Raw genomic sequence first — 24,971 nt, 5'->3', positions numbered from 1 at the left:
AAATGGCTCTGAGCCCTATGGGACTTATCATCTATGGTCATCAGTCCCCTAGAACTTAGAACTACTTAAACCTAACTAACCTAAGGACATCACACAACACCCAGTCATCACGAGGCAGAGAAAATCCCTGACCCCAGCGGGAATCGAACCCGGGCGCGGGAGGCGAGGCTGAGAACGCAGCTTTTTCAAACGCCACTGCCGAACGCTGGCGGGGTATATAACGGCTCGTCATAATACAGGGTGTTACAAAAAGGTACGGCCAAACTTTCAGGAAACATTCCTCAGACACAAAGAAAGAAAATATGTTATGTGGACGTGTGTCCGGAAACGCTTACTTTTCATGTTACAGCTCATGTTATTACTTCTCTTCAAATCACATTAATCATGGAATGGAAACACACAGCAACAGAACGTACCAGCGTGACTTCAAACACTTTGTTCCAGGAAATGTTCAAAATTTCCTCCGTTAGCGAGGATACGTGCATCCACCCTCCGTCGCATGGAATCCCTGATGCGCTGATGCAGCCATGGAGAATGGCGTATTGTATCACAGCCGTCCACAATACGAGCACGAAGAGTCTCTACATTTGGTACCGGGGTTGCGTAGACGAGAGCTTTCAAATGCCCCCATAAATGAAAGTCAAGAGGGTTGAGGTCAGGAGAGCGTGGAGGCCACGGAATTGGTCCGCCTCTACCAATCCGTCGGTCACCGAATCTGTTGTTGAGAAGCGTACGAACACTTCGACTGAAATGTGCAGGAGCTCCATCGTGCACGAACCACATGTTGTGCCGTACTTGTAAAGGCACATGTTCTAGCAGCACAGGTAGAGTATCCCGTATGAAATCATGATAACGTGCTCCATTGAGCGTAGGTGGACGAAACTAAAATAAGTTGTAACATGGAAATTAAGCGTTTCCGGACACGTGTCCACATAACATCTTTTCTTTATTTGTGTGTGTGGAATGTTTCCTGAAAGTTTGGCCGTACCTTTCTGTAACACACTGTATAGGTGAGGAACATGCGCCGCTTGGGTGGATTCGTGGGTTCAGTTGTTGGTAGGCTCGTTGTCAACGTAGCAGGTGACACTTCCAGAACTGAAATGTATTTCTCGGATTCGGAAGAGGAAGGAGCTAAGAGATTAACAGACGACTGACTGTAAGTAATACCTTCAGTGGCTTTAAAATTTAACTATACGGTGAAATCCTTCAGTACTCTCTTACGTTACACACAGCTTATGCTGAAAAATTACCCTGTGGTTAAGTCAGGAATTTTCATCATTCTTGTTTTTAATTACAATAGTACGTTAGGTAAAAACGATAACGTGTTGCGGTTTTCGTCTAGTCGCTTAAGGAGCGTATTGTGGGAGATTTGCAGTGTACTATTTCAATTAAATTACATTCGACGCTGTATTGCTCCTCTGCTCGTGTCTTTTAACGTGTGAACTGCAGCTGGCCACGTCACTGCAGGCTAGCTGTACCAGCTGACCGGCCAGTGCTGTCCAAGTTAATTGCGCCGGTAAAGCTGTTGCCCCACGTGATCGCCGAGTCTATGTGCGCGTAACACAGCATATTAAAACGTATCCTTATGATCGTACTTGACAGCGAGACAGCTTGGCTGCAGTCCCATGTGGAACGGAAATCCAATGAGGTTCGAGCAAAAGCGGAAGAATACATAATGCAGTGTTTACATCAGGTTTATCCTTATGATGAATGGATTATAGTCCCGACTAAATTCAAAGAATGTGCTGCACAAGGCACATAATGCGCTATCGGATTTCGGTCTTTAATGCGTGTCTCTAAACCCGTGTACGTTCCTAACATATTGCTTGCGTTGTCGTACGACTGGCCTCTACAGTCAGTAATATCAATGGAATTTGTAGGCAGGACTTAAAGTACGGCCTCAACTGAGTTTCGGATGTAGCGGGACTTTGAATTTCGCCGCGCTACACTCGTTCCCTCAGATATAAATTATACCGTCGCAGCTGTATGAGCGCTCGACCACAGAGAAAATATTTATAAGAAAAGGAAGGTACAAAAATTGTAACACTTTTTGTTTTCTACCCGCTATTGTCTCTTGAGAGCGAAAGCTTAACTTCACTTATTCGCTAGTCTCGGTATGATTCAGACGTAAAAACTTATTCGTTACTCTCGGTCTGATTAAGACGTAAAAACTTATTGATGTGAAGACATATAGTATTGTGGAAGCTTGTATGAAATTTGGAGGATGGAAGCAGCCGTAAAATACATTGCATTCAATATCAAGATGGTATTCATTCGTAGACATTAGTAAGTCCTGGACGATGAAATTTATTGCAAGATTTTGGAGCAGCTGCGACTTTTTCATGCAGAAATGAAGCAGGAGATTGTTGGAGAACAAGACCTGAACGCCGCACGAGAGAAGACATGTTAACTTGGTAATGAATGTACTCTTATCTACGCCATTTCCCCTGTTAATCACATTTTGTTATTCTCTGTTCTCTTTCAAATAATTTTTGTAGTGGAAATTGGTTTGACTTTTGCTCAGAAACGCCACAAGGACCACCCCAACAATAGCTTTTCCGAATTACGGAAGTTCGATAGCTTTTCTGTAATACGAAGTCCGATTTGCATTTCATTCTTTCCCTTTTTCATGGTCATTAACGATTTTAAAAACCCCTTTTTATTCCCACATTTTCAACTTTTTCTTTTCTTCTCTTTTTCTTTTTTATTAACCACTACACGGACTTTTTATTCCCACATTTTCAACTTTTTCTTTTCTTCTCTTTTTCTTTTTAATTAATCACTACACGGACTTGTCCTGGGTTTGGTAAAAACAGGAGGAGACGTTCAACAGGTTCACCATGCTCGTTCAGATATCTTAATACGAAAGGGTCATTCCACACCAAGTGGTCTAAAACTGAAAAAAGTTCCCACCATCATGGTCTCCAATTTTCGTCAAATTTTAACTGTAGCTTTAGTCAAGTGTTGAAGTAAGTTTCCCAAGATTTCAGGCCTCTAGCTGCAATAGCTGCTGATCTAGACCCCCTTGTCTGAAGTGTACTTAGTCCGTGTGCATGCAACATAAAAAAAATGTCATATTTGGAGTCTAATAAAATCGAAACTAATTCATAAGAATGGTTAGTAAGATGCGACCCTGTACAGTTTTTTTTGCTGATTCCAACGAAATTATGTATAACATTACTCATGCAAACCCCGGTCAAATAACTCGACTCAAAGTATACTTCAAAATTTGTCGTGACACAACGCGACAAATTTTGACCAATATTAAGACTGCAATGATTTCCTTGCAGTTGAAGATATGGACTTGAACTTTTGGCCAAGCTTCATGCTTGTGCTAGACATAATGCAGCCGGATTTGCAATGATCCAGGCTTTATAGTCGCCCTGCAGTATCTCTTCAAATTAGGCAGTGTCAGCACAAACGGCAAAATTTACCAAAGTTTCAAGCCAATTACTAAAAAATAGTTGGCCTGAATCTGCTTGTGAATAGTATCACCTAAAAGAGAAACTCTTGCTCTACAAGACTGACATTTGTTTTTTTTGCAACGCGACCATTAAGTACTCATTAACTCACATCAAAGTTGTTATATTTTGTATGCGCGATGCACTAATTTTTCTTCATTTCTAGGAATTTGAATCTTAATAGTCGCTTAGAATTACTGATATAATTGGATATTTCATTCGTGTTTTATTCAGTGATTGGCCAGTGAGAGATGTCAGAAGTTAATGAAGAAGAAGAATCGTTGGCCCCCTGTTCAATTGGAAAAGATGCTGCTGCATCGAAGTGCCATGTTATCTTCTATGCTAAGAAGACTGGATTCAAAGCGTTTAGTGATTTCACAGAATGTGACCAGAAATTGCTTGTTTCGCGTTCAGAAGCCAAACTTGACGAAAATTCCATCATTTGCTTCCACCATGAAGCCCTCTTCCTACATGAATATCAAGCGATGCAAAAGAAATGTTGCAATCCATTCAAGAAGAGGAATCACAATGTAAAAGCTGGACTTAGACTGCTTGATAATGAAACAGCTGCCAAACTTTGCCTGTTAAAGAAAAAAGAAGTGATTGATATAAAACCTGGTCAGAAGCTTTGCCCTCGCTGCATGTCGGCACTGAACCAAAAGCTAGAAGATTCATCATCACTATCAACCCAATCTGAACAAGATTTCACAACGGATGAAACTGAACCAGCCATCAACAAAAGTTTATCATTTATTGGTGCTTCACCATTGAAAAGAAGACAACTAAGTAAAAGAGATAAGCAAAGCTATGCAAAAAGAAAGATCTTGGATGCACAAAGTTTAATTGGGAATCAAATTGCTGCTGCTGTAGGAATCAATTACGATGAACAGCCAAGTTCAAGTAAAAGTCGCCCATGCAATAATTGTGCAGATCTTGATAATCTTATAGAAGAGTTGAAAGAAAAATGTAAAGTGTCAAATCGTAGGACAAAAGTTCAAATATTGACCTTGGTTCCAAGAAGCTGGACAATTAAAGATACGACAACAGCATTTAATGTATCAGAAAGAATGGTAAAGCAAGCGAGAAAACTGAAGAATGAGCAAGGTGTTCTAGCTTTTCCAGCAAATCGGCAAGGAAGGAAGCTTTCAGATGAAGTTGTTCAGAAAGTACATGACTTTTTTCAAGATGACGAATTCAGCAGACTTTGTCCAGGGAAGAAAGACTGTGTGCCTGTGAGAATTTCAGGAACAAAGGTGTACAAGCAAAAGCGGTTGTTGCTTTGCAATTTGAAGGAAATGTACGTGTCTTATCAGAAGCAAAATGGACCAGAAATTGGCTTCTCAAAGTTTTGCGAGCTTAGACCAAAATGGTGTGTTACAGTTGGCTCTGCTGGAATGCACTCAGTTTGTGTCTGTACAATACACCAAAATGTCAAGCTTATGCTCACTGGTGCATCAATCAATGAAGACTACAAGGAAATTCTTAGCAAAGCTGTTTGCAGCTTGGAAAACAAGGATTGTATGCTTCATCGTTGTGAAAACTGCCCTGGTCCAGAAGGTGTAGAAGCAGTTATTGCAACATATTTTGAAGATAATGACCCTGAAGAACTGATTGAGTACAAACAATGGATTCATACCGACAGGGATACTTTAGAAACAAAGCAGCTTTCAACAGAAGAGTATGTTGAAGATATTGCAGCAAAAATTTGGAACCTGTCTTGTCATCACTACATTGCCAAGCATCAAAGCCAGCACCTGAAAGCTCTCAAAACTGATTTGAAAGAAGGCGAATTCATAATACTAATGGATTTTGCTGAAAACTATTCATTTATTGTTCAAGATGCAGTGCAAGGCTTTCACTGGGAAAACAGTCAAGCAACAGTTCATCCATTTGTAGTCTACTACTGTGAAAACGAAGAGGTGCAATGTGTGAATCTTTGTGTTATTAGTGACTGCCTTCGACACGATACGATTACTGTCCATGTTTACATTGGAAAAGTAATCAATTACCTGAAGATGCAATTTTCCAAAATAAGCCACATCCACTACTTCAGTGATGGTTCAGCTGCACAATATAAGAATTTCAAGAATTTTCTCAACTTATGCTATCACAAAGAAGATTTTGAAATAACAGCAGAATGGAATTTCTTTGGAACAAGCCATGGAAAGTCGCCTTGTGATGGCATTGGAGGCACAACAAAACGGTTGGCAGCAAGAGCAAGTTTGCAACGTCCATATGAAAACCAGATTCTAACACCCAAAGATCTTTTCAACTTCTGCAATGATAATATCAATGGAATCAAATTCTTTTTCATCAGCAAAGAGGAAGTTGAAGAAGAAAAAGCTTCTCAAGAAGAAAGATTCCTGCAAGGGCACACTCTAGCTGGCACAAGAGAAAACCACCATTTTTTGCCCATTGATATGACGACAATTAAGGTCAGTAGAGTTTCTAATGATGCGACATCTTTTTTGGCCAAAATTAGTGCTGCTGAAGTAGTAGTTCAAGTCATGGATCTTCAGCCTGGGCAGTATGTTGCTTGCATTTATGAAAAGAAATGGTGGATTGGAAACATCGTTGAAATCTCAGTCGAACAGAAAGATGCTTTCATAAGCTTTATGCATCCTCATGGTCCTGCAAGTTCATTTTATTGGCCCTTAAGACGTGATACTTGCTGGATTCCAGAACAACTTATCATTGGTGTTATTCCAGCTCCATCAGTGACATCATCTGGTCGGCAATACAGTTTTCCTGAAAGCATTCTCTTGCAAATCAACGATGCTTCCAGAATGATGAAGTAACTGAGGAAGACAGGCTTGGGAACCTGCATAAAGAAACCCACAATCAGGCTTGGGATCCTGTGGTAAAGACACCCTGTAATCAGGCTTGGGAACCTGCAGTAAAGATACCCACCCGTGGCTGTTACTGCATGGCTATCGGGCGTGGCCCCTATGGCGATGGGGATGCTGGTTTTATTGTGATAACCAGTAATGGCTCAGCCATCATGGACCAACGCAGGGCACTGCGCACACAAAATATAAGATACTTTGACCTGAGTAAATAAGCACTTAATGGAAGCGTTGCAAAAGAAAAATATATCCATCTCGTAGAGCAAGAGTTTCTCTTTCAGATGATACTATTCACAATTAAATCCAGGCTGACTATTTTGTAGTAATGGGCTTTGAACTTTGGTAAATAAAGCCATTTGCGCTGACACTGCCAAATTTGAAGAGATTTTGCAAGGCGACTATAAAGCCTGGGTAGTTGGAAATCCAGCTGTATTATGTCCAGCACAAAGATAAGACTTGGTAAAAAGTTCAAGTCCATATCTTTATCTGCAAGGAAATTATTGCAGTCTGAATATTGGTCAAAATTTGTCGCATTAAGTCACGACAGAATTAGGGGTACACTTTGAGTCGACTTGTTTGACCGGATTTTGCATCAGTAATCTTATAATTAATTTCGTTTGAATCAGCACAAAAAACTGTACAGGGTCTCATCTTACTAACCATTCTTATGAATTGGTTTCAATTTTATGAGACCCCAAAAATGGCATTTTGTCTGATGTCGCGCGCATGCGAACTTACTACCCTTCAGACAAGGGGGTGTAGATCAGCAAGTATTGCAGCTAGAGGCTTGAAATCTTGAGAAACTTAATTTAGCACTTGACTAGTGCTACAGATAAAATTTGAAGAAAATTGGAGACATGATGGTGGGAAGGTTTAGACCACTTGGCATGGAATGACCCGAAAAATAATTGACTAATATGTGAAATGCCCACAGTAGAATCTGATATTATAGAGAAATATTTGGCCTGTTTTATTTCGCTTATCATAATTCGTTTTATTCGTTCAGAAAGAAGCTCTATTATTTCATCACAGATTGCTGAGGAAAGATAACTTGTATGCCCCTGCCCTGGATTTCCATATCGTTCAATGTGCTCTGCGAGGAAAGGATCAAACTCGGCTGTAAGTCAAGAGACATCATAAATTGACCATTATGTAATGAATGGAATTTTTCAACGTGTCCACGTAGTTGAAGTCCACGACTTGTTAGCTTCCTCACTCCTGCAAACACCCTTTCCCACACTGCGACAGTACGTTTCTTCTGTCTCAACATATAACTCGAAATGGTTATCTGTTGTTCCAAGTGCCTTTTTTCTTGTTAAGAGTGATAACTGAGAATTTCTGTGTTCAAGTGAATTCTCATGATGAGATAAAGTATTACAAACATTTTTCCAATCTGCAATACCATTAGTAGCAATCGCAGCTTTACCTCCAAGCAACTTACATGGTGCACAAAAAATAGTACCGCTGCTATAGGAGTATACTAAAAAAAGTTGATTCACCATTTAAGAGTTTACAGTAAAATACATTTTTGTTCAAATATCTGGTTTTATCGCCTATTGATCTTCTTGAATTAGAAAAACCACCGTTACAAATTTGATTAATGCCAAGTTGTAAGAGAATGTCGATTGTTGATTCATTGACACACCATTCTCTGCAGGATCATCACTAATGAGGTTATTTGTTTTTGTAATGTCTGACTCGACACTTCGTTTTTCGTGAAAATCGTAATCAGGAACAATTTGCTTTTCTTCATTATTAACTTCTGCTTCGTCTGTATTTACTTCTTTTACAACAGCTGCAGTGCCAGAAATATCATCCGTACTCGAAGTAGAACCAGTAACATTTTTTGCGAAAAGTTTATCTACTCTGCCAAGCTTTTATACAACATTGGCTTTTCGTTCTTGCCTTTCCTTCGATAATTTCCGAAATGCCATCCCACTTAATTTTGCAAGTTTGCTTTCTCGCTGCTATTCATGTTACGGCATTTAAAAAATTGTCAACCAACAGTCAAAACAAAAGAAAAAAAATTGTAAAAGGAAAGAAAGGTAGACTGTATCCAGTTTCAATCGTACTACACCGCACATGAGCACAAAGCTCTTTACTTTAAACACGGCACACGAGCACAAAGATTTTACCTTTAAACACGGAGCGATGAACTAACCAACTCGGATTACTCGACGAAACTGTGCTATAAGAACAACAATGCAGAATAATTTAATTTCATTGTCGCCTGTTTCTCTGTTGTCAATGAACAGTAGAAGCAGAACTGCCTAGTGATGGGCTAAACTGCGATTTTCCGATATCAGTTATTACTGTGAGTGCTACTTTTCAGTATCTGTTATTCTTAACTGCGATTTGTCGCAGTTACGAGTCGAAGTTAAGGAACATAGGTCGTGTATCCCTCCGCCACTGCTATTTCTGCGATTTCTGTGACTCTTGCGATTTCTGCGACTTACCACCGTATGAAAAAGTTGCATCTGTCCACACAGAAAATTGAATCTCAACAAACCTGTCATTGGTAAGTATGTTTTACGTTTTTTCTTCCGTTGGCTTTAATTTTGTATTAAAGAAACAACTGTGAAAATATTAATGGTGTAATTAATATGTAAGTAGCCGTACAGTACCGTAATAGTTCGTGTTTAGAAAATGAATTCTAACATATTGTTATGTTCACAGGTACCTGAACTACATTTCAGTCACTCAGTAAAGTGATAACTCAAAATATCATTGTCAACAGATCTGAAGAAATTGTCACTGCGTCTTTAGACCGTTTTCGTCAGACGAGAGGTTAGTTTCTAAGCATTTCGATGGACTCAATTACTTCAGTGAGATCGTTCTTGCAAATGTGATATTCCTTATAGCAAATATTAGCAATCTACTCTGCCAATTATATTGCTAGTAATTAGTGACAGCAAAAATTGTTTAATAATCCTTGTGTTTTTGCAGACGCAGTTCTGACTCTGATTACTGGTTGCTGTACGTATCTATCCACATCAAGGCAGTTGAGAGAGACTCGTGAAGATTCAATACAGCTCTTGGAGGATTTGCAGTTTAAAAGTGACATAATTGTGAAATAAGTGTGCAGATGAGTGATTAAACTGTGTTTTATTGAAGTTGTTGTGCGATTTTAAAGGAATTATAAATGTTAAATACAGTGAGTGAATAATAAAAATCTCATTTTCCACATGTTAAGTCGTCCAATACCCGTAATTTTCCGCCACTTACTTATTGGTAAAAACTTGTTGGAGAGTGAAATGCCGCCCCCCCCCCCCCTTTTCTCCACAATCTTGGTGTGACACTGACCTGTAACATATCCCGAAGTCTACAATATGCATTTTGAGGCTGTTGATATGAAAGTGGGAAGTACAGATCTTTCAGTTAAATCAGGAATAGCTTAAGTGCATTACTTGAAAGTAACACAGGAAAAGCGTACTTATGTAGGTGGTAGTAGTGTCGGCAAAATGTTCTTGTGTGTATAGTTGCCATGTAGAACACCAGGTGTAAAACTTTTCTCCCGAGTCTTGAACTGTGTTGGAACAAAAGTGAGGCATTCATATGACTGTTTTCATTTCTCTACACTTATACAGATGTCTGAGTTCTGCTGTGTTAACATTGCAAAGTCCTGTAGGCATGTGGAGTATTAACCGAAACTGTCATATTGGAAGGAGAATCAAACACATTTGTTACGTCACTTGATATTTTCAGGAGAAAAAGGCAATGTTGCTTCTTATTAATATAATACATTCAGAGTCACAGCAGTATTTGACCAATCATAACTGATACTGAATGTGCACGTCGTCATATAATATGAAGGGCTTATTTCAATAGTGGTACAAGTCCATTACCTCCACTTTTCTGTCTATAATGCTTCTGAAATTAATGATCCAAACAAACATAAATAAAGGTTCATCTCTAGCAAGAAGCCATATGCTTGAATATTTCTGGTATCTCAACTGCAGATTTTTCAGCGCTCATTTAACTTTACGACTCTGTATCTCAAAATGAACAAAAATGGACTTGTACCACTATTGAAATAAGCCCTTCATATGCACACACAGCACATCGATCTCGTAAGGCACAAGGTTCTCATAACGAAGTACGTACGTCGGTCAACAGATGGCACTAGGAAAAGTATGTTAACTGCGCTTTTTAGTTGCTACTTGCGACTCTTAGTTACGATTTGTCACAGAAATCGCAGTTTGACTCGGTAGCGAATAGCGTAGTATGAACTTTGCTCAACAGATGGCAGTGCTAACTGCGCTTTTTAGTTGCTACTTGCGACTCTTAGTTGCGACTTGTCACGGAAATCGCAGTTTGACTCGACAGCGCGTCGCAGGGATGAGCGTAGTACGAACTTTGGCCAACAGATGTTACTGTTAACTGCGCTTTTTAGTTGCTACTTGCGACTGCTAGCCGCGACTTGTCACTGAAATCGCAGAAAGGAGTATGGAATTCGGCCAACAGATGGCTCACGGCGTTGAATGTGAAATGCTACTTGCAACTGCTAACTGTGACTGAAATCGCAGTTAGATTTTGTAAAGTTGTTATTGTGATATCTGTGACTTCTCAATCACTGTGATTTCTAACATACGCGATTTCCTGCCCACCACTACAACTGCCGGCTGGAACTCGTCTCGTAAAGAAAACGGGACAGTCCCTTTTTTTGGTCTCCGTTTGCCCCATCGCCGGAATTTTAGCTGGGACGCAAATATGTTCTGAATATTCTTGACACTGTCTTTCTAACTTAAAAAGCAAATAATTTTTGCAGTTTCTTGCAGTGAGGTGTGCTGGATCGACTCTTATCCCACTTATTCTTGTAACATTTTAGCCGTTTCTGTGTGCTGAGAAGACAGACTACAAAGTTAAAGTAGTCTTGTTGGCAGTTGATGTGGTGTGTTGTTATTTGTGTGAACACTGCTGTTATGTCTACACGCAAATGCACCTTTTGTGCCAACATAAAATAAAAATAACCTTTCCTCGAAGAAAAAAACTTAGTTAAGAAGTTTAATATAAAAGTTGCAATATCACGTACTATTTGATTGCACAGAGTGGGAACTTTGAAATCGTGCAGGCTGCAGCACAATGAATGAGACAAACGAAAGTTGGTTTCTTCTTCTTTTTTCGCCAAAAAAACTAAGTAAATAAATAAACAAAATTTTTAAACTGCTGTGATGCGTATTTCACACAGTATTAGATATTCTGCTTATGTTCTTTTCGTATAAACACGTGTTTAAAAAAGTAAAACATTTTCAGTATCAATTGTGTTTTGTTAAATGGATGTCTTTAAACCAAAGCTCCGATATTGAAGACCAGAGAGCTTTAATTACAGTAATGGAGGGTTGACTTGATTCTTCCCCGTAATTTCTCCAAGAAATTTATGTAGGGTCGGGTTTTACATACTGAGGCCCACACATGTTACAGTATTTAAAAAACTGCTGATTAGTTTATCACAGCTTTTCGGGGGTCCCGATATTTACACGGGGAAAGTACGGTAGGGTTAAGCAGAAGCCGATAACATTCTCGGAATACTAACGTTTCCAACGATGTATTGTAGATTTCCATCCTGACAGCTTACTTCAAAATATTTTGAACAATCATGAAGATGATACCAGACAGAATCCCAATGTTAAAGTTCCATTCAGTCACCAAGTAAACTACGAATACAGGGTGGTCCATTGATAGTGACCGGGCCAAATGTCTCACGAAATAAGCACCAAACGAAAAAACCACAAAGTACGAAACTGGTCTAGCTTGATGGGGGAAACCAGATAGCGCTATGGTTGGGCCGCTAGATGGCGCTGCCATAGGTCAAACGGATATCAGTTGCGTTTTTTTTTTAATGGGAACCCCAATTTTTTATTACATATTCGTGTAGTACGTAAAGAAATATGAATGTTTTAGTTGGACCACTTTTTTCGCTTTGTGATAGATGGCGGTGTAATAGTCACAAACGTATAAGTACGTGGTATCACGTAACATTCCACCAGTGTGGACGGTATTTGCTTCGTGATACATTACCCGTTTTGAAATGGACCGTTAACCAATTGCGGAAAAGGTCGATATCGTGTTGATGTATGGCTATTGTGATCAAATGCCCAACGGGCGTGTGCTATGTATGCTGCTCGGTATCCTGGACGACATCATCCAAGTGTCCGGACCGTTAGCCGGATAGTTACGTTATTTAAGGAAACAGGAAGTGTTCAGCCACGTGTGAAACGACAACCACGACCTGCAACAAATGATGATGCCCAAGTAGATGTTTTAGCTGATGTCGCGGCTAATCCGCACATCAGTAGCAGACAAATTGCGCGAGAATCGGGAATCTCAAAAACGACGGTGTTGAGAATGCTACATCAACATCGATTGCACCCGTACCATAATTCTATGCACCAGGAATTGCATGGCGACGACTTTGAACGTCGTGTACAGTTCTGCCACTGGACACAAGAGAAATTACGGGACGATGACAGATTTTTTGCACAAGTTCTATTTTGCGACGGAGCGTCATTCAGCAACAGAGGTAACGTAAAACGGCATAATATGCACTATTGGGCAACGGAAAATCCACGATGGCTGCGACAAGTGAAACATCACCGACCTTGGCGGGTTTAAGTATGGTGCGGCATTATGGGAGGAAGGATAATTGGCCCCCATTTTATCGACGGCAATCTAAATGGTGCAATGTATGCTGATTTCCTACGTAATGTTCTACCGATGTTACTACAAGATGTTTCACTGCATGACAGAATGGCGATGTACTTCCAACACGGTGGATGTCCAGCACATAGCTCGCGTGCGGTTGAAGCGGTATCGAATAGCATATTTCATGACAGGTGGATTTGTCGTCGAAGCACCATACCGTGGCCCGCACGTTCACCGGATCTGACGTCCCCGGATTTCTTTCTGTGGGGAAAGTTGAAGGATATTTGCTATCGTGATCCACCGACAACGCCTGACAACATGCGTCAGCGCATTGTCAATGCATGTGCGAACATTACGGAAGGCGAACTACTCGCTTTTGAGAGGAATGTCGTTACACGTATTGCCAAATGCACTGAGGTTGACGGACATCATTTTGAGCATTTATTGCATTAATGTGGTATTTACAGGTAATCACGCTGTAACAGCATGCGTTCTCAGAAATGATAAGTTCACAAAGGTACACTACTGGCCATTAAAATTGCTACACCACGAAGATGACGGGCTACAGACGCGAAATTTAACCGACAGAAAGAAGATGCTGTGACATGCAAATGATTAGCTTTTCAGAGCATTCACACAAGGTTGGCGCCGGTGGCGACACCTACAACGTGCTGACGTGAGGAAAGTTTCCAACCGATTTCTCATACACAAACAGCAGTTGACCGGCGTTGCCTGGTGAAACGTTGTTGTGATGCCTCGTGTAAGGAGGAGAAATGCGTACCATCACGTTTCCGACTTTGATAAAGATCGGATTGTAGCCTATTGCGATTGCGGTTTATCGTATCGCGACATTGCTGCTCGCGTTGGTCGAGATCCAATGACTGTTAACAGAATATGGAATCGGTGGGTTCAGGAGGGTAATACGGAACGCCATGCTGTATCCCAACGGCCTCGTATCTCTAGCAGTCGAGATGACAGGCATCTTATCCGGACGGCTGTAAAGGATCGTGCAGCCACGTCTCGATCCCTGAGTCGACAGATGGGGACGTTTGCAAGACAACGACCACCTGGACGAACAGTTCGACGACGTTTGCAGCAGCACGGACTATCAGCTCGGAGACCGTAGCTGCGGTTACCCTTGACGCTGCATCACAGATAGGAGCGCCTGCGATGGTGTACTCGACGACGAACCTGGGTGCACAAACGGCAAAACGTCATTTTTTCGGATGAATCCAAGTTCTGTTTACAGCATCATGATGGTCGCATCCCTGTTTGGCGACATCGCGGTGAACGCACATTGTAAGCGTGTATTCGTCATCGCCATACTGGCGTATCACCCGGCGTGATGGTACGGGGTGCCATTGGTTACACGTCTCGGTCACCCCTTGTTCGCATTGACGGCACTTTGAACAGTAGACGTTACATTTCAGATGCGTTACGACCCTACATTTCAGCAGGATAATGCACGACCGCATGTTGCAGGTCCTGTACGGGCCTTTCTGGATACAGAAAATGTTCGACTGCTGCCCTGGCCAGCACATTCTCCAGATCTCTCACCAATTGAAAACGTCTGGTCAATGGTGGCCGAGCAACTGGCTCGTCACAATACGCCAGTCACTACTCTTGATGAACTGTGGTATCGTGTTGAAGCTGCACGGGCAGCTGTACCTGTACACGCCATCCAAGCTCTGTCTGACTCAATGCCCAGGCGTATCGAGGCCGTTATTACGGCCAGAGGTGGTTGTGCTGGGTACTGATTTCTCAGGATCTATGCACCCAAACAGCGTGAAAATGTAATCACATGTCAGTTCTAGTATAATATATTTGTCCAACGACTTCCCGTTTATCGTCTGCATTTCTTCTTGGTGTAGCAATTTTAATGGCCAGTAGTGTATTTTACACACAAAAATTGGCAATGTCACAAAACTAGCAGCACGCTGACTCGAAATACGCCTTAAAAAAGATCAAAACTAAATGTTGTGTAGAAAGAGAAAGAGAGAGAGAGCTGTAATTTGCTTCGTAGGTAACATGGGATATTTAAACAATTACATTTTTTCATTCTGCCATGGACTCTAAACTGCCCCAACCCTTCTGGCGCACTTTCTTTGTGGTACACTTTCCTTTGAACACGAACTGCTTCAGGAGTAATAAAATCTGTGAAACATTGTCAAACACACAAAGATGTTGAAGATGTCACAAAACCCTGCAAATGTTGCGTTAGAAGATGTGCCACAGGAAATATTAATTAAATCATTAATATAGGCTTTTAAACAATTTACATCACACACAAACACACAGAGTTAAAACCAACTCCCAATAAAAGAAATCGACACTGAACAGTAGTTTGCATGCATAAACAATAGTGTTATATTTCTGACAAGAAATTTCATTAAATAATCCAAAACCTATTATTATTTGACTTCAAGCAAACGGTGACGAATTTGAGATTTCGACAGGAATCTATACCGTCATGGTTATGGAATTTCCGATCACTACAGTCTGCTAAGCGTAAATATCATGGACTTCCCAAGTTGACTGGTTTTCTTAGTTCCACCAGGACTTTGAAGGAGGGAGGAAAGGATATGTTACCTGATACGATAGTAACAACTACACACAGGCGCGAACTCCGTGGGGTCTTAGTGGGCCCAAGCCCCCTTAAAAATTATTTTGGGGAGGCAGAGCCCTCCAATAATTTAAGGAAATTATTAGTTATATTATGCTTTGTAAAATCACAAAATTATGTTGGAATTTTAAAATACATTCAGTAATGAGTTAAAACAAATAATTATTGTGACAGTAAGCAGGTTAACTGAAAAGGAGTGGTTGTGAATCGTGATAGCGTTACTGTGCTGCGGGCACACTTAGAATTTGTCTCGGTGCACGAACCTTCGGGTAAAGTCGCGCCAGCGGGCCAGCGCTGCAGCCACGGCGACATCAAGAGGACTGGAGCAGAAGCGCCTGGAACCCTCCACCTCGTGTCGCCTTGACGCTTCGAAATATTATGACGCCGTGGCTATATAAAGCCCACCCTGCTGTCGCAGTCATTCAGTGTGGATAGTTTCGTTCAGTGCGTGCTGCAGACGTGTTTAGTGTTCAGACTTTAGTGTCTAGTGGACTATTTTATATGACTATATTTTATTCGTTTCCTTTAGTCTCTTAGTGTATTGTGAATTAAGTTCGCAATGGATAAATTTGTTTCCCAAAATGCGCGCTTGGAAGTTGATGATGCTGCAAGTCTACGTCCAACAATTATTGTTTCGTCAGTTGCTTAATCGTCTTCAGGCGAGAACCGTTCACAGCCAAAACCTGGTCAATCCAGTAAGGGAAGATCATTTCAGAAGTCTTGGTTGATCAAATATACATGCCTAGAATACAAAGCATCTACCGAAAAAGTTTTTTTCAAAACCTGCAAAGAGGCAGATACTAAAAATCTATTACAATTTTCTTAAAATAAAAAGAAGATGCATTTACTTCCGAAGGGGTTTTCTAACTGGAAAAAGGCTTTGGAAAAATTCCGTCTTAATGAAAATACGTTTACCCATAAAGAAGGTGTTCTGAAACTAAATTCTATCACTAACCAAAGTGTGGCCTCCCAGTTGACTGAACAGTTAGATAGTGATCTGAAGAAAGGCCATTTAGCTCTTGAGACAATTTTTACTACCACGTAATTTCTATGCCAACAAGGACTATCAATTAGAGGGCATGAAGATGTAAACTCAATTTTTTTTTTTCAATTTGGAACTCTGAAAGAATGACATACCTGAGTTTAAACAACAATTTGCTGCAGATATGCTGCAGCGTATTGATATGGCTGCCAGCTTCCTGGAAAGATGTTTATTCTCAGATCAGGCAACCTTTGACCTATCAGGAAGGGTTAGCAGGCATAATGTTCAGATTTGGGGTTCGCAAAATCCGCACGTTGTCATTGAACATGTTCGTGATAGACCTAAACTAAACGTGTGGTTGCGGGCTAATGCACGATATGATTGCTGGAGCGTTCTTCTTTGCGGACCAAACAGTGATTGGGTCAGTGTATCTGGACATGTTGGAGCAGTTTGTGTACTCTCAGATACGAGACCTGCATCCCTACATCATTTTTCAACAAGATGGAGCTCCACCGCATTCGTCGTAGGCTGTTCGCGAGTTCCTGGATAGGAAATTTCCCACTCGTTGGATGGGATGTGGAGGACCCATTGCCTGGCCACCGCTTTCAACCGACATTAAGCCACTTGATTTCCTCATGTAGGAATTCGTGAAGGACCGCGTGTATGACCCCAAAGTAGGCGCTATTCCTGCATTGCGTCCTCGTATCACTAACGCGATTGCCACAATAACAGAGGAAATGTTACAAAGAACTTGGCAAGAAATTGAATGTAGACTCGATATTCTTCGTGCTATACATGATTCCCATGTAGAGGTGTATTGATGATAAATAAATAAATTATTTGAGATGCTCTACAACGTGGTGCATTTTTCACTGTCGTATCTACTGTGTTTTTTTTCCCGAGTGTTTGAAATCAGGGAAGTTTGAATGGGGCACCCTGTAAATCTCATTTTATTATGATGGTCATATTTCCCTGCATTGGTGAGAGATTCAAATAGCGTTAAGAGATATCGCCACAACGAAAAAAAACTTCAAGTCAAGAATCGCGTCTGTGGTGCCCTGGCCATCACCTCCACCCACCAGGTGGCATGTCTCTCATATCAAATTCACCGGTTAAACAATTAAATTGATATGAGAGTGACTTTGCATGGCGAGTAATTTTTCTTTTTCAGTAGTGGGATTACACTCACCATGTAGTTTAAATGGGAATCCCTGGGGAGGAAGACGACGATCTTTTTGAGGAGCACTGTTCAGAACCGACATTTGAAGCTGACCACAGAAGGACTCTACCGCCGGCAACATATATTTAGTGTAAGGACCGCGCTATTAAAAACATGATCACAACTACTATGTCATCGTCACCCTGCATAAAAAACAGTCTTGGTTCTACATCCTCACACAAGAGTCGCTGATAGCGATACGATTCCTGGTAGAAACGCTGTCTGCGATTTGGACTCAAGTCTATCCATTCAACCAAATACTTGCGTTGGATCCTATGAAGATGTCTTTTATTAATTACAGCCACTGGTGAATCATATTCATGCCACTCTCATATCTAGGAACGAGTCACCTTTCTCGAACCTATCTGCTACAGCGAAACTCCAACATGGCAGTAGTAAGACTATGGGGCCATCAGACCACTCTGCATTGGTGCGAAATTTATTCAAGATGGCGGATACAAGATCGCGGCGATAGACGTGGCAACGTCATGGTGGAGATCAAATTTTGGTGGGAAAACAGACCGATTGGGCTACCTCCACTAACCTAACCCATCCCCCTCTCCTCCCTCCCTTCCCCTCCCCACCCTTCCCCACCCTAAGGAAAGGGCGAGAAAATAGGTCAACTGGGCTACCTCCACTAACCTAAGTCATCCAACTACTACCTCCTCCCTGGAATTGGCTGGCAGAGGACTCAGACTGTGCTGGGCTGCAGGATAGGCTGGACGTTAAGTCTTTATTTTGCATGCATTGTTTATTTAAAGAATTTGAGTTGTCATAGGCAATAGCTCCAACCAGTGTGTTCACCATGAAGTCCAGAGTTCAACTGACCTAGTACACAGTACCGCCTCCAGAGGGCACTGACGTCCCTCCCATGACATAATCCAAGACGGCGGTCTGGGGAAAAATGGCGGGAAAAGGACTCGGTCTGTGTCCAGCTGCAGGAGTGAGTAAGGAATGTACTTTATTTATTTTCAGTGGAAGTTGGACCAATTCTTTAGCGATGGATTCACATAGTTTATTTGTTACACTGATACAGAACACTCGCCCTGACGTGCTTGGAGTCTCAATTACAGCCTACAGACTTGCAAACTGCTCGTAAATTACCGAAACAAAGCTGTAAATTGCTGTACAGACACGCAAACAACTCGTAAATTGTCAAAATAATGCATGCATAACGCTCTGCAAACATGCTCACTAATTGCACACTGTTGAAATAATGCATTACAGAGACTACAGACCTGGAATCTATTCGCAAATTACCTAAAAAATGTAGTACACTGATCTACAGACATGCAAACAACTCGTAAATTAACGAAATAATGCATGTAAAACGCTCTGGAAACATGCTCACTAATTATATACTGTCAAAATAATGCATTGCACGGCCTACAGACATGTTCACAAAATAATTCAGTACACTGATGCACAGACACGTTCACTAGTCGTAAAATTGTCAAAAATATCGCATGTATAATGTTACGCAAACACGCTCACAGCGCTTAAAAAGCCGAAAATAATACAGTGCACAAACACTTTGAACTGCTTTTAAACTATAGTTAAGAAATTCGACCACAATGTATCAGCGAAAACTGTTCCCTACAGAGGCCCCAAAGCGTGCACACACCGGTCCAGCCATGTCTCATATGCTAGACACCACACACATGATTACCTGGGCACCGTTGCTGGCACGATGACGTGGAGCCGCAAGATGTTTGCCTGGCGATTCACCCTCGTAAGCACAGCTGAAAGGTTGACAGTGTTATACTGACACCACATATCTATGTAAATAAGAGCCAAGTGTCCCTCGGGATATGCTATAGAAATCTTTTGCAATGCTTTCAAAAACTGGTTCCCAAAATTTCCCAGAATAGCACAGGATGCACACTTCCTGGTGATCCTTATGGGACAGCCTGTCCCATATGCGAGATGCCTCTGGTAGTGCACGTGTATACCTAGCCACTGTGACGCCAGCGCAGGACTAATTGCCGAGTGAGAGATACTTATGCTGTCTGCACTACTCCATTCCCCCGTGTCTCATCTTGGATATAAAATCGGGACTTCAGTTCCATAACTGAGGCGATTCTAAGTTAGCAACAGGTGTTTGCGAGGTACTGCAATCTCCGTGTGTACATCTCTTTGACAAATGTCCTGTTTACAGAGTTAGTGGCAGCATGACGTATAATATCACATGTCAAACGCCGCTGCTATGCGTTTATCTGTTTTCTTGTAAGAGGTATTGTCTGTTACTACGTTTATTTTATATAGGAGTGGTACGAACATAGTATAATTCGTGAACAGTGATCAGACATGAACAGTGGACTCTATCCATACATGGAAAGCTATATTGTGCATGTATCAGGCAGATCCCAGACACTAGAACAATACTTTAGAATTGATGGCGCGGTTGATTTACATAAAATACTTCGAACTCCATCTGTCTGAAACTCCATCATGCATAAAAACCACCCATTTCCTGCTCTTCTCAACCGACTGCTATTACATCACAGCACTTTCATCTCTGCTACTACAAACGGATAAGGCAATGCTATCCTCCTTGACATGCACACATCTGGAGAAATCTTGTGCACTTGGATGGGTACGGAACAGCAGTTACAGACTCAGTATGCTCCACTCTTTTACGTGACGCAGAATGTTGCGGTCTACTTCTGGTCAGCTGCAGATTCATTCAGTGACAGTGTTGAACCACGGTTTGGTCAAAGACAGGGCGAGATCTTTCAGTCTCTATCCTAAGAATGCGAGAGTGCCCTATAGCTCCCTTCCGCATGGAGAAAGATAATAAATTACGCATTATGCTCGAAGTGCTATAAATATGTAGATCGCTGTCTGGTATACTTTGATGATGTATATGTTCGAGAATTAACAATGAATGGTCATACTGCACAGTCATCTATCTCCATTCACAATGGTGCTCGCAAAGTAGAGGGGGGACAGTTTAGTGATGATACAGAATGTGGGAAGCATTCTGCCGTGAGTAGAGGGACAAAGTATGTTGCAGGTTCGAATCCTGCCTCGGGCATGGATGTGTGTGATGTCCTTAGGTTAGTTATGTTTAAGTAGTTCTAAGTTCTAGGGGACTGATGACCACAGCAGTTAAGTCCCATAGTGCTCAAAGCCATTTGAACCAACAAAGTATGTTGTGGTGCATTTTCTTAGTGCGGGTTGTCAACGTCAGGGGCAGGTATGCACTCAGGGGCAAACCTATTGTTCTGTTAAGTACTTTTCCATGTCAACCTATTGTTCTGTTAAGTGCTTTTCCATGTCAACCTATTATTCTCCTTTGATTGACAGTTACTTAACCTATTGTTCTGTTAAGTGCTTTTCCATGTCGCTGCACTTACCCTATTGTTCCCACCCCACCACACTCCCCTCCCCCATCAGGAAGGAGATGCTGGCGCATTTTGTTAGTTTGAGTTGCCTGCATCAGGGGCAAGTATGCACTCATTCAACCCTATTGTTCTCCTTTGATTGAGAGGTACTTAACCTATTGTCCTGTTAAGTGGTTTTCCATGTCACTGCGCTTAACCTATTGTTCTCCGCCGCCTTCCCCCAACCCCCCCCCCCTCCCACCCTCGCTGCTACAGGTACACTTTCAGGTCTGAGTTATTGGAATAGGCCGCCCTCTCCCTCTTATCAGTTTGATTGACTACTTAATTAAATTTATCAATTAGTTAACCTCTCTGGTGGGAAGGTTCCACGTCCCCTGCCACACCTCCCAGGTGGGAAATTCAAATTTTGTCAGATTTTCGTGAGTGCCACTCCCACCTGGACATGGAATCAATTTTCACTAGTGCCACGCGCACCTGAACTTGTAAGGAAATAGTTAAGGTCTCGACCACGATCCTCAACTGACCGCCACATCCCCTTACCAACCGATGTTGGTGGGCTAACGTGTACTAATGTGCACTAACGTTTACTAACGTGCATTGCACATGACATTATCCAAGATGGCGGCTTTTGGCGGGAAAGTGCTACGCCCCCCTGGCGGGAAGTTCAAATTCCAACAGGATAATGGAACCTCTACTTACCTATGATAATGGCGGGAAGATAGGTCACATTAACTACTTAATTAAACTGATCGACCTCTCTGGTGGGAAAGTGCCACCCCCTTCTGGTGGGAAGTTCAAATTCCATCAGGTCAATGCAACCTCACCTAACTTAAGAAAATAGCAGGAAAAAACAGCACCTCCACTAACCTAAGTCATCCAACCGCCACCTCTTCCTAGGAATTGGCAGCAAAAAGACTCACTTGATCGATCATTTAGAGGGTATTTCATTGCTCTGTATGGAATATTGTTTAAACAATTTAGACACTGTGTGGAGTATTCTTTATTTAATCAATTTAGGGGATTCAAGGCAGTGTATGGAATATATGGAAAGGGTATGTTGTTTATTTATAAAAAATTCAGTTTGTGGGGGATTGGATTTCTCTCGCTTATGATCGTAGGCTGTTTGGAAACATCTAGGTCTTGCAAGAAGCAATTACATGGGGAAACATGTTGCATAACCTAATGTTCGATACTGTACTCCGGGTGTCTTAACCTTATGTTCGGCCCTTTGTCGGAACTTAACCTATTGTTCTATTAAGTAGTTTTCCATGTCACCACACTTAAACTATTCTACCCCCTTTGATACGAAATTAAGTAATAAGCTACATCCTCCCACCATTTTCTGGTACACTTTTCGAATTTCACATGCTTTTGAACACCATTTCTGGTGCATTCTTCTTTGTCGCCCACACCCTCAAACTATTGTAGTGTGTTGTACATAAAAATTATTCAATTTAACTTAGTGTTCTGCACTTAACCTGCTCTTCTGCTGCACGTCACCCACCCACGCACACCACCCCCTCAACTACTGTATCGCTAACACCATTTTGATATAAAAGTTTATTCAAATTAATTGAATCGATATTCATCACATGTATTGGATAATTTTTTTTAAATCTGTGGCATCCTATTGTCTTAGAGCGTTGTCCGTCTGTATGAAGCCCTTACCAGTTGGGTCTGATTCAAGAGATTTAGAAGGTCCAAAGAAGAACAACTAGATTCGTGACTGGTACATTTAACCATCGCGAGAGAGTTACAAATCTCATTGAAAATTTGTAATTGTGGGGAGGGGGAGGGGGGGAGGGGGGGGGACACTTACGCATAGACGACGCGCTAAATGGAAGTGCTGTTCACTAAATTCCAAAACCCTACCTTCACCGAGGATGTAGAGCATATATTATTACCACCAACTTTCATATCGCGCTGTGATCACCAACGGAAATTGGAGCTCGTACCGAGGCATTCAGACTCGTTTTTCCCTCGCGCGAACCGCGAGTGGGACAGGAGGAGGGAAATATGACTTTGGCGTGAATAGTGCCCTCCACCACACTCAGCTTCGTGGCTAGCAGAGTGTATATGTAGATGGAATATAGTTTAAACGAAAGACCGCTAATAATAAGAAACACATCCCGCCACTCGACGCCCGACGCTGACGCCAGAGTCCGTACTTTAGCGCAACTCCTATCGAAGTGCGTGTTCACCTAGCGGTGTTGCTAGTGTGATGGCGCATAGCTGCAGTTTAGTCCACAGCCGAGGGAATTCGCAGTGCCTTCCCAGGGCACATTCCTACGGGACAACCAGTCCGTCAGTAAATTTACCTCTCAAATTACCTGTGTGGGAGCACAAAAAAATAGCTCTGAGCGCTATGGGACTTAACATCTGAGCTCATCAGTCCCCTAGAACTTAGAACTACTTAAACCTAACTAACGTAAGGACATCACACACATCCATGCCCGAGGCAGGATTCGAACCTGCGACCGTAGTGGTCGCGATGTTCCAGACTGTAGCGCCTAGAACCACTCGGCCACCCAGGCCGGCGTGTGGGAGCACAGTCCGCATGTGTTTCCTGCAGACGAGACTTTCAGAGGCAAAATTATTTTGCACAGATCGCTACGTTGCACTGACAGTTAAGCCCCGCAAAACAGTTGTCCACAGAACATCAAATATATACAACACTCACAAGAACATTTAACAGTCTAACTACAATTAAATATTACATGTGCAAGTAGTGTTTCTTCTGGAACGAATCTCAGTATCTATAGTGGACACGTAAAAAAATCTCTTGCGGTTATCGGTGTCCTTAATCTTTACGTCCGTCACGATAGGGCACAAACTCATACAACATCATAAGCCCCAGTAACACTACACAAACAGTGAAGTTATTTTTTCACATCTGTACAGTGCCCGAACAAATTATGGTATACACACACTCACACATTCTATATGTCTCGATTCTCCTCAGACCTAGGAAATTATCTGACAAAGTCGCTGAATCAGCGCTTCTGGAAGGCGTTGCCAAGATTCTCTCTAACATGTGTTACGAAGGACAGACTTCTGGAACTGTGTACTGATAATGAATACTGTAACCGGGGACGCAACTCTTGGAAAGGCATCACTGACGCGGTTGGTGTACTGTATTCAACATCACTACCGATAGAGCAACAAGGAAAGTGCTAGGGTACGCTTGTGGGTGGCGATGAGAGGGTGTATTGTTACAGGCGCATTCCCCGTCCTGTTTGTACACTATAGCAGGTACAGTTGAACACATGCATTGCTATATTGTGCACGGAAATGAATCTATCACCACTTACGTTCGGATATACTCCTCAGTGGGTTCAAATCACAATCCACCATGTCCAGTGCATCCACCCGTTACGACTAGCCATATGCCATCATTTTTACATGAATAGTAGTTTCATTATTTCCCACAAACATATGTCGGGACATACGCCACAGCACCTTCAAGTTCAAGCAGCAGCAAAACATTTCTGACTATCAATTATAGGTGTATAAAAAAATTATGATACGTCCACACTTGCACCAGCTGGCTGTCGTTTTTGCACTGCAAAAAGGCCTCCTGTCATTACGTATTTGTCGATGAATAAAGGAAGTGATTACAATTTTTTAAAAAAGCCCTAGACCTAGAGTATTTTAGGTTTATCGATTTCACCACTTCCACGAAACCTTTCGGTCTTTTCGATACTTGTAAATCCAGCCAACACACAGTGGCATCTTTTATATACTCAGATATCCAAGTGAAGGTTTGTGTCAGTGCGCTCCATGCATAGCTTCCGCCACACACACACACATAATTTTCCCCTGACTAAGAAATCATTGTGAGAAAAAATGTG

At 41.8% G+C, this 24,971-nt stretch overlaps 1 non-coding gene across 1 annotated transcript; it reads right to left on the bottom strand.

Moving 5' to 3' along the window:
- Window positions 1-23,570: 23,570 nt before the first annotated feature.
- On the bottom strand, window positions 23,571-23,654 carry Trnas-gga (transfer RNA serine (anticodon GGA)). The gene is given in 2 exon segments: window positions 23,571-23,605; window positions 23,615-23,654. It is a non-coding gene; the product is annotated as a tRNA-Ser (tRNA).
- Window positions 23,655-24,971: the final 1,317 nt, after the last annotated feature.

The sequence above is a fragment of the Schistocerca serialis genome, chromosome 11 (genome assembly GCF_023864345.2).
Source record: "Schistocerca serialis cubense isolate TAMUIC-IGC-003099 chromosome 11, iqSchSeri2.2, whole genome shotgun sequence".
NCBI lineage: Eukaryota > Metazoa > Arthropoda > Insecta > Orthoptera > Acrididae > Schistocerca > Schistocerca serialis.
Note: the sequence above shows the minus strand (reverse complement) of the source record. Positions and strands in the feature narration are given on the sequence as shown.